An 11,898-nucleotide genomic window follows, 5' to 3' on the forward strand; every position below is an offset into this window, starting at 1 on the left:
TTTTTTATTAAAAAAAAAAAAAAAAAAAAAAAAAAAAAAAAGTAGTACTTCTTTTTGTAACCACATCCCGCATGAACACAAAGCAAATATCTCTCTTCACATCAGAGCTTCAGTGGTAAACAGATTTCCAAAAATGAAACCAAACATCGCGTCTCACTACAGCCGTTTCTCAAACGGAAGGCTGCATTCTCCGGAGTTCGTATTTGTAGGCTGCATACGTTATAAAGAAGATCTTATTTTATAATATTAACAGTTATAAATTTGACCATTATTCTTAGTGAAGCATAAATTGTTGTGATATACTTATGACTCGCAAATGTAATACTCAGTTAACTAAAATAAACTAGAATTGATGACGCATGCAGTCTGCAAATGCGACCTCCGGAGGATGCAGCCTTCCGTTTGAGAAACAACCACCAACTCATAAGGTCAACCTGGCAAATATCAATTATTTTTGTAGCCGGATTCCTTTATAAGCAGCAAAGATGAGATTGTTAAAGCAGATTGATTGTTTTTACCTGCTCAGCAGGATGGTATCAGAGTATTTAAACAATGCAGCTTTGAATTGTAGGCCTACCTATTGGTTATGCCAAAAATCAGCTGATTGCTGAGCTTGATTCACGTGACCTGAACTGTTTTATTTCATGCATAAAGAGTTGTGCTGCTCTGACAAGCAACACAGACAAATGCATTTTACTGTACTTAATATTTTCTGTATTAAAGGATATTATAAAATAAGTGTTAAAGAACGGTAAAGCATCACTTTAATCTAGTTTAATCGAGTTAATACAGAGAATATTACAATATCTTTATCACAAATCATATAAGGATACTTTAGATATATTTACCTAGTATTTGACCCAATAAGTAATGCAAGGAATGCCAGTGAAAGACTCATCACCTTTAGGTCATTATCTTTATTTGAGCAGCATTCTTCTTTGCACAAATTTGTGTACAAATTTCATTGCGTAATAGATTGTAACAAAGAGGAACTGAAGTTTTGTCCGTTCATACAGTATAATAAATGGCTTTCATTATTCATTAAGTTATTCCAGCTCCAAATTTTTGGAAAGCCAAATAAATATTGATGAATAAATACATCTGTTCATGCATTCTTATACAATGATAAATTACATTGCAATAAATAAAACTGAGATTACTTTAAAAATGAATCAAACGTATTTTTGCAGTCTAAGCTGATGTAGAGTTGTATGGGGAAGAGGCTGTAGAGAGAGGTGTAGAGTCGGTGCTGTTCTTCTTCATCTCCCAACTGAGGAAAAGATAAACAAATTGGCATTTTTGTATTTAAAAATTTCAGTTCTTCCTGCAGACTTTATGTTGTCAATTTTAATGTTTTATGTCAGTTATACTCTTGCATCAGTGTACGTTCATCAGTGACTTACGCTTGAAGTTGAATTTTTTTGAACTCCTGGATTTTTTGCCTCACCCAGCTCTCCTTCCAGTGGCTGCATCTCTGGCCCTCAGCTGTGAAGAAACTGTTTGGCAAGAAAGTTAGAAATTACATATTTTTAAAAAGGGCAGTGCTATAAAGACAGCAGAATACTTACATGACTGCATCGACACAAGGAGGATTTCTTTTCTGAAGTCTGAATCCTGTTATAGGTAACATGATTTCCTTGGTGGAGACGGTTGTGCAACATTCAAGATGCTTGGTTTGTCCATCTGATTAATAGAGAAGTTTAATTAGATGCTTTTTAAATCAGAAAAATTTCTGCAGTAAAAGAAATGAAGATACTTACTCGTCCCCATGATCATCACTGACATAATGACGGTGATGGCAGCTAGAGTGATCATCATTTTCTGGTTGAGCTGCATGTTGAGTTCTTTGCTGAGGTCCTGGATCTTCAGAATCTTCTGTCAATGCAGAGTTAGAGATGCTCACTGACACCTCACAAACACCGGCCCTTTTTATATCATCAAAAAGAGGATCTAGCTGTCAAATTCACCACAGGAATTGCATACATCTTCATGACGCTTTCTGGAGAAACACCCTCCCTCAGTTGTGCTTACTTAGCGCTTTTATTCCGGATATTTGATGGTGCAATTGTTTGCTTAAGAAACAGATTAAAGGAACGACCTTAAGTCAGTGATGCAGTCATTTTTCCAGAGAAAAGATAGTTTGAGGATGTGCTTTGGTCATGTGAAAACGGACTTCATTAAGGACAGTGAATCATGGATATTGCAAGTTGTGTAGTCACCAAATGCAGTGAGGAGCAAAGGGTGTGAGGAGAGCTCATCTCAAATAAGAAGAACAAATTGGATTATGTATCTTTATTTCAGTGAAATTATCAAAGAGGCATCCTTACTCTAGTTACGCTTTTGTTTTCATATTTTCTAAACAATGCTACCTGGATTTTATTGTCTTTCCAGGTCTGAAAATAAATAAATATACACTGTATTACACCTCAAAATGGTTGGAATAAACTATACATTTCTAAACTGCACCACAAAGCTTTGCAGATAACTGGCTTTAAATGATCTGATTGCTATTAGTTAATGAGGACTATTCTGTACCACTCATTTAGAACTGGGGTTTTAATCTTATAAACTCAGTTTGAGATTATGAATTTTGAAATATGAGCATAACTATACAGATATAAATGAATGAAGTAAATCTTAGGGCCTTTATGTCACTGCTGGATCTTTATGATCCTTATTTTTAGGTTGTTTGGGTACGATATATCTAATTTTGCTATTGTGTGAGAAACATCAATATATAGCCTATATTTTTATGTGGCTGGTCAAATACACTACCACTCAAAAGTTTTTGAACAGTAAAACTGTTAATGTTTTTAAAAAAGTTTCTTATTGTGAAATATTCTGGCAATTTAAAATAACTGCTTTCTATTTGAATATGTTTTAAAATGTAATTCATTCCTGTGATCAAAGCTCCAGTCATTACTCCAGTCTTCAGAAATAATTTTAATATGCAGATTTGCTGTTAAAGAAACATTATTATTAATATTTAAAGATATAAAGATCCAAAGATTAGCATTTATCTGAAATAAAAGTAACATTAGACACTACCATTCAAAAGCTTTAAAATTTATCAAAAGTTATGGTATAAATGTTTTTGAGCAGCAAATCAGAATATTAGAATGATTTCTGTGAAAGAAAAAATCATTTTACTCATCTATGTGCTTATGGAATATTGTGTAATGGTCTGCTTTATTTAAACCTGCTATAAGAATGACATAAGAGAAGGGTGTTAGGGCCCTAAATATAAAGATTTGATTCTTGGGAGTATGACGTAGCGGAATGTATTTATCTGACTCTTACTATGTGTGGAAAGTTACCAGTTAGGAGATGTAACCTTGAAGGCTAGGGAAGAGATATAAGTTGGAGTGAGCCCTCCCTTCTTGATCGCACTCTGCAGTAACCTGTGTTTCTGTATGACTGTCTGACCTTCTTTGCAAAGAATAAATTTATAAAAGACATTTGACTGAGTTTGTCTCTTACTTTGGTGAGAGTTGGTTTGATTTTGCCACAACATTTCTGAAGGATCATGTAACTGGAGTAATGATGATAAAAAATCAGCTTTGAAATCACAGGAATAAATAACATTTTAAAATATATTCAAATAGAAAACAGTTCTTTTAAACAGTACACATATTTTAAAAAATGACTTTGGATCAAATAAATGCAGGCTTGGTGAGCAGAAGAGTCTTTCTTTTAAAAACATTAAAAATCTTACAGGTCAAAAACTTTTGACTGGTAGTGTATTAATGATATGCAGTTCAGTAGCTCTGTAAGAAATAAATAGCTTTAGATATTCCTGTATCAGTTCATTAAAGTGGAGATGACCTTCAAGGTTGTGTTATTAAAAAAATCTGAAAATAGTCCTGAAAGTTGCTAGCATACCAATGAGTGTCACTGTCAAACATGCTCTGTGCTGCTCGGGAGAAGCATTATCCTGAGCGAGGTTAAGCGCCTCATTACTGAGTTTTACAGGATGAGTATTAAAGTAAAAGAGAGGCTATATAAGTTTGATGTATTAAGCAGATTTTTTAGTCACTAGATGAGAATGACAGCCTGTAATAATAGAGAGAGTGCTGCCACCTAGAGGTGAAGCAGATAAAACACACAAGAAAGCCTTTAACTTTTCAACTGTGCCAGTTTTGTGCATAATCTGAAGATGTCATCAAAATGTAGAGCAATATCTCTAGTTTGTTGCTGATGTTTTATATAATAATGAGACTACAGTTTTTTTGTAGTTATGTAAAAGTCAGACATTTAAACTTGGTCTATTCATATCTGAAGCACATCTCTGCTAGACCATGTGGAAACGAAACCTCGGGTTAACGTCATATAATGTGAGTCTGTAATGTGCAAATCTTCAACATCAGACTTGAAATTGCAAAACCACAAGCATGGGACCTTTGTTGACTTTCCTTGCTTTTTGTATTCAGTTATTTATTTGTTTATTTAGTGAGCCCATTTGGGGAATGCAAGTTTGAGTCTAGCTTATCCTGATCACTCATCAGTGTAACGACAAGCACAAATTCAGCTTTATTCACCTCTTTATTTGAGCACAATTTGTCTTCTGCTATAAATTTACATTGTAACAAATAGGACCATATATTGTAACCAGTACATATAATAATGGCTTTCATTAGTAAAATTTGAAAATAAATATCGATGAATAAATTAATCAAGTCTTTATCCAATAACTTACATTACAATAAATAACAACACAGAATTTTTAAACAAGTTAATCATTTCAGCAGAACCTATGATGATCAGTCCAAGCATCTTTAGAGTTTTTTAGGGGATGAGGTAGAGGGAGGTACAGAGACAGTGCTGTTCATCTTCTCCCATCTAAGAAAAAGAGAACAAAAGAGCATTATTATATTGAAAAAAAAAAAAAAATTTTATCTAAAACTCTTTGCACTGTAATTTTCAGTCTTACCCTTGAAGTTTTGTGAGCTCCTGGAGTTTCTGCCTCACCCAGCCCCGCCTCCAGTGGCTGCATCTCGGACCCTCAGTTGTGAAGAAACTGTTTGTCAGGAACGGTAGAGAGATTTAGCAACATTTTTGAAAAAGACAAAACGCACTGTAAAAAACAGTTTTGAGTCAACTTAAAATAATTTGTTACCCTGCTGCCTTAAAATTTTAAGTTCAGTCAACTCAAAAGAGTTTAGTCAACTTGAAATGTTAAGTTTTACTAAGTGACAACTTAGATATTTGAGTTGATTTAACTTACAATTTTAAGTTTAACAGAACAATATTTTAGTTTAGTCGACTCGAATATCTAAGTTGTCACTTAGTACAACTTAACATTTGAAGTTGACTGAACTTATTTGAGTTGACTGAACTTAAAATGTTAAGGCAGCGTTTTTTTTTTTGTTTGTTTTTTACTATTATTTATCTAACCGGTAATACTTACATGACTGCTTTGACACAAGGAGGATTTCTTTTCTGAAGTTTGAATCCTGTTATAGGTAACGTGATTTCCTTGTTGGAGACGGTTGTGCAGCATTCAACAGGCTTGTTTTGTCCATCTAGTGAATAGAGGAGTTTGGTTAAATGATTTTGTGAAAATGAAATAACAGATAAATTCTGAATTACAATATTGTAGATACTTACTAGTCCCCATGATCATCACTGCCATTATGACAGAAATGGTAGCAAGACTCATCATCATCTTCTGGTGCATGTTGTATTCTTTGCTTAGGTCTTGGATCTTCAGAATCTTCTGTCAATGCAAAGTTAGAGATGCTCACAGACACCTCACTAACACCAGGCCTTTTTATGTCATCAAAAAAAGGAACAGTCTCTCAGAATTTACATTGGATTTGCCGTTTTTCATGATTTTTTTCTTCTTTTTTCTTATAAACACTTTCTGGAAAAACACCTCCCACATTTGTGCTTGCTCTGTGGTTTTGGTCCGGATATGCACCGGTGATGCAATCCTTTGCTTAAAGAATGAATGAAAGTAAAAACTCTCAATCAGTGATGAAATATTGGATTGCAGCTTTTGCTGTTATACTTTTAGGCAAGTATATATTTGTCATGTTTACTCCCACATGCATTACTCCATTGATTTTTGTTTTAACAATAAATAAATAAAAATGAGTAAGCAGGTTCTACTTATTTCTACAGACATATAGCAGATACTTCCGGGCAGAAAAGAGGAAGGATGTGAAGGCTCCAGAAGAGCTACAGTATCACATCAATGTTCAGTAAGTAAAAGAGAACCACTCAATATCATATCTGTGTTGGGTGGGATATTCACCCTTGCACTTTTCATTCTCTCCTCCATAAACGAATCCAAGAGTCACTGAAGGTACAATGGTTTATACGGTGTATGAAAGCAGTGGCTTTCCACTGCCTTAGACATTTTGAAAATATATGTACCATATTAGACAACCATATTATATACCATATTAGACAAATGTCATCCAGTTACTGTGAATAACCCTGTGAAATGATCACAGTACTAAATCAGAAATAAAATAGTTGCCCAAAAATACTGTTTGATTAAAATTTTAAACAGTATATCCATTTTTTTTAAATGATTAGTTCACTTCCAGAATAAAACAAAATCCTGACAAAAAAAATATTTAAAATAATATTCATGTCTTTCTTTCTTCAGTCAGAAAGAAATTACGATTTTTGAGGAAAATATTCCAGGATTTTTCTCCATATAGTGGACTTCAATGGGAGTCAACAGGTTGGAGGTTCAGTGCAGCTTCAGAGGGCTCTACACAATCCCAGCCGAGGAATAAGGGTCCTATCTATTGAAACGATCTGTTTTCTAAGAAAAATTAAAATGTATATAAATTTAACCACAAATGCTCATCTTGCACTAGCTCAACCTCATGCATTATGCAATCATGTACACCTTTTCAAAAAAAGGTAAAATGATGTCAGACGATTTTGAAGTTGGAGGAGAAAATGAGATGGAGTTTTTCGCCCTACCCTAACGATTTTGACCAAAGTACACATGCGAAAAATTAAATGCACATGACTTTTCCAACATGATTATGATTACGATGCAAGATGAGCTTTTGTGGTTAAAAATACTGTACATTTTATTTATTTATTTATTTTTTTTTAGAAAATGACCAATCGTTTCACTAGGTAAGATCATTATACCTTGTCTGGGATCGTGTAGAGCCTTTTGAAGTTGCACTGAAACTGCAATTTAGACTTTTAACCCTTTGGTCCCCATTGAAGTCCACAATATGGAGAAAAATCCTGGAATGTTTTCCTTTTTCCTTTAATTTCTTTTCAACTGACACCTTGGATGACATGGGGGTGAGTAAATAATCAGAAAAATTTTATTCTGAAAGTGAACTAATCCTTTAACATAATTGCACTTGGTTATATACTTTGCCATCAAATGCAATAATATGTACACATTTTAAGTCCCCAAATATTTTTCCCACTTTAATATTGTTTATAATATGTTTAATATGTAGCATTTCTACAAATATTACATTTTGCATTAGATTTTAAATAGGAAGTTGTTTTTTTGTTGTTGTTTGTTGTTTGGAGTGATGATTGATTTACATGTCACACATGAACTTTTTTGTTCTCTGCACTTGCTGTTCACATAATTTGCCTGACGACAAAACCCACATCAAAGTTGCACAAGACTTCCAGTCACTCACGTTACGCAGATACTAGTTCTCACATGACCCAAAAACATTTTATATCTTCATTTGAGCTTATTGTGTAAAGAGTTTCTTGAGATTTAGAACCATCTTCATTGGTACATTTCTTCACTGCTCACTATAAGCAAACATTTTTCAGTTATACGGTTTATAAAATGTATAACTGACTCTGAATTCTGATTGACTTATTGTACTTGACTTCTCTGATCATATTACTATTGCCAGTATTTTCTAAAAACAATAATCTACTGGAGTGTGTGGATTATATTGACTTTACCAGGCAATAAAACACGCCTTACCATAGTTAAATTGCTGTAATGAATGGCCTTGTGTGGGTTATTGCTTTAATATACTGTAGCTATATGCTGCCTATATCTATGGTATATTTAAGTGATTTACTGTTTATTTTAATTGTACTTTTCTACACTTTTTCACTCACTGTCGTCATTATACATATGTCATCATTGTGATAGTCCTGTCCCTTTGAAAAAAAAGGAAAACGCAAGACAATACTTCCACTTGTGCATACAAGCCATAGATTCATTCATTAAAAAAGAGGATGCGATACTTTTATCTGTCTGCCTTTTTAGACTTCACTGGGAAAATCCACAATGTAAATAGATTTTTGTGTTACCCAAAGAAACTATGAGATATCCGCAGATACTATATGTGACCCTGGACCACAAAACCAGTCATAAGAGTACATTTTTTGAAATTGAGAATTATACATCATCTGAAAGCTGAATAAATAACCTTTTCATTGATGTTTGGTTTGTTAGGATAGGACAATATTGGCCAAGATGCAACTATGTGAAAATCTGGAATCTGAGGGTGCAAATAAATCTAAATATTGACAAACTGGCCTTCATAGTTATCCAAATTAAGTTCTTAGCAATACATATTACTAATCAAAAATTAGGTTTTGATATATTTATGTTAAGAAATTTACAAAATATCTTCATGGAACATGATCTTTAGTAATTATCCTAATGATTTTTGGCATTAAAGAAAAATCAATAATTTTGACCCATACAATATATATATATATATATATATATATATATATATTAAAAAGCAATATATTGTATTGTATTGTTAAATAGGTTCCCTTTTTATCAAAATGTCTAACAAATATCTATTCTGATTCTGAGAATTCATGTCAATGTATATCTGTAACTTAGACATAACTGTATACCAACATCTTAACTAGTAGCTCTTAAATATTATTTAAAATGTAACGGAAGTCTGTTGCGTGATTTTCCTCTGATTTTTAGTCACTGGTGTAACAGTATTGTTTAGCAGCACAATGTTTCCGGCACACCAAATCAGGCCACTAGGCTCTTCCGACCTAGAAAAAAAAAAAAAAAAAAAAAAAAAAAAGATTTATCTTTCTAGTTTCACTTGCTAGGGGTCGCCATTCCGTTTCTACCTGAAAACATAAGTGCCTAGTGGATATTGGATGCTTCTTGTCACAGTGAAAGATCTTACTTCTGTGGTGGCTTAAAAAGCCTTATCAAGATTGATGTTTAAAATGTGCTTTAAAAATTTGGTTCACAAGTTTGACCTCAAAAGGTGTGTTAAACAATGGGAATTGTGGTTTAAACAAAAACTTACACTTTCACCCCCACATCAACCCACATTTCTCACGACTTTCATATGCACTGTCATGATTTGAGAGTTGGCGAATAACTAATAATTCAAAAGGATGCTGCATACTGCCTTTATGTGTATCTTCCTTTTTTGGCTTCCACTTTTTCACTTAGACTCTTCCGTTTGAAAAACCCCATTAACACCAACTCTTTACATAATATTAAATCTTATTATTAGATTGAGTGGTTTTTGTGTGAAGTTGCTCTTCCCAACTGCCTTGTACGCAAGAAAATTTCTGGTTTTTATTACTTCAAACATTTTAGTAAGTTAAAAGCTGATTAAAAGTTGAAATGTTTAAATAACATAAAATGTCAAATAAACAGACGTACTACATTAGAAAGAAAAACGGTTTGAGACATAAAAGGCTGCACTTTTTCATTAACCTTTACATTGAGCCACAAAGATCTGATATGTTGCCTAAAGTGACAACTGCAACACAGTAGACCCCTAGGTTGTGGTTTGAGAAAAAGAGCAGGCTGCCATGACCTAGAAAATCAGGAAATGCATCAACCAGACTCAGTACTAAAGATGCTATTAACTGTTTAAAATACTGATTGTGTTGGATGTTCTCCGTTCAAACTTTGATAGATAATTAAATACCAAAATATTTGTCTCACATCTGGGTCGGTCACATACTGTATACACTATGTTTGTTTGACCTTTTGTTCCACATCTGCTAAATACGTATCTTGGCTAGTCATTGCCTAATTACGTCTTTATGACATTTGAACTCTGTGATGACGAGTCTTCACCCTTATCAGCATTTTGGTTAGTAGATTTGTTAGATATTACTCCAGTATTTTTTAGCGTGTGACGTTAGTGTGCTGTCGTGCCCGTGTGCGGAAACACCTTCGGTTCTTTAATGGGTATTAGCTAAAGACGAGCTTAAAGAGACAGCGTCTTTTTTTGTCTAATAACCGGGATGACTGAGGGGAAAATGTTCTGTTTCTCTCCTGTTCTGCTGGTGTTGTCTTCCGATCTCAACCACAATGGAAGGTGTGTTTTACATATTCTTACCATGCTGGCTAGTGATGGTAATGATGATAATGATACTAGTAGTAACTTAATGGTGATTCATTTCAAAATACTGGAACATTAATATCCTGTGTTTTCCCAATAGAAACTGTAAGCTTAAGCTGTCCTACGACTACAGATATTAAAGTTCCTCAGAAGAGTCTGCATGCATACACCATCCAGCACAAACCCCCTTTCTCTCTGAATGCTGTGAGGTGAGAATCTATTCAGATTTTGACAGAGTAGGTATACCAACATTAATAACTGAGCAGACAAATTAAGAATACTACAGACAAGTGACCCTTAATTGATTACACCATTCTTGTGAGGTAAAGATAAGAATACTAAAATGTCATTACCTCCACATGTCTCTGTCTCTATCTCAGATAGATAAATGGAAAGATATTTCTGCTTCTTTAGTATCTGAAAGCATTTTTGACTGCATATTTTGTTTCATCCTGTAGATTTATTACAACCAGAGGGAAAATAATCTGCTCAAAACCATTCTCACCATGGGCCATAAAATCAATGAAGTACCTGGATGCAAAGAGCAAAAAAAGTTTAAACAAAACGGCTCGTCGTTCAGTAACAGTGGTTGCTAAAAAAATGTCAACCACAAATACAACATCATCTCAGAGGTAACATGATAATCAGACATTTGAATGAAAATTATTTGATTTAAAATAATTTGCCAATAAATGATCTTGTATGTACTAGAAGAAAACAGTTTTCCATTAAAATGTACTGCAAAGTTCAGAGCGCTATTGCAATTTATTACAATTACTTTTCAGTATTTATGTTTAGCCTAAAGATATTTTAAAAAGTTCATAGCTTTAGTAAATTAATAATATATATGTTTGCTTATTAACAGCTCTACAACTCCTCCAGTGAAGAACTCACAAAAAATAGACATAAGAGGACACGCAACACAAAAAACAGAAAATACAGATTTTCCTACTTCAAGAACCAAATCACCGGGGCAGGATTGGAGATCTACTGAAACCTCAGAGACATTTCAGCTGGATGGTCCGACATGGAAGGAAAAGAAAGAGACAGAGCCTTTATTAACAGAAACAACTTCATCTACTATTATAAAATTCAACGAAAGAGGACACACAACATAAAAAACAGAAAACAAGAAAGAATCTCCCATCTCAAGGACCGAATCACTGGAGCAGGGTTGAAGAGGATCTACTGATGCCACAGAGACATTTACGGAAGGGCCTCTATGGGAGAAAGGGACAGAGTCCTTATTAACAGAAACATCTTCATCAACAACTATGAATGAGCCAAATATTAACAATGGCTACTTTTGCTTAAAAGGGGAGAAGTTTAAATACTTGGGGTCTTAATTTTAGATTTAGCCGCCCTAACTATGAGTGATTTTTTTCTGCTTGAGCAGTGGCAATAATACACAGCAATTCAGATTTTATCTGTATATATTTGTATGGAACGATTTTTATAGTGTCTTTTTAACCGTATGACGTGTAGTAAAAAGCTGTGTGGGAAGATATTTTTAACACTGCATTAAGAAAAAGGATGTACATTTTGTCATCAGCAAGGGCTTGCAGTGATTTATGGTGCATTCTATACA

This window comes from Labeo rohita, chromosome 2 (assembly GCF_022985175.1).
Source record: "Labeo rohita strain BAU-BD-2019 chromosome 2, IGBB_LRoh.1.0, whole genome shotgun sequence".
In the NCBI taxonomy this organism is placed as follows: Eukaryota; Metazoa; Chordata; class Actinopteri; order Cypriniformes; family Cyprinidae; genus Labeo; species Labeo rohita.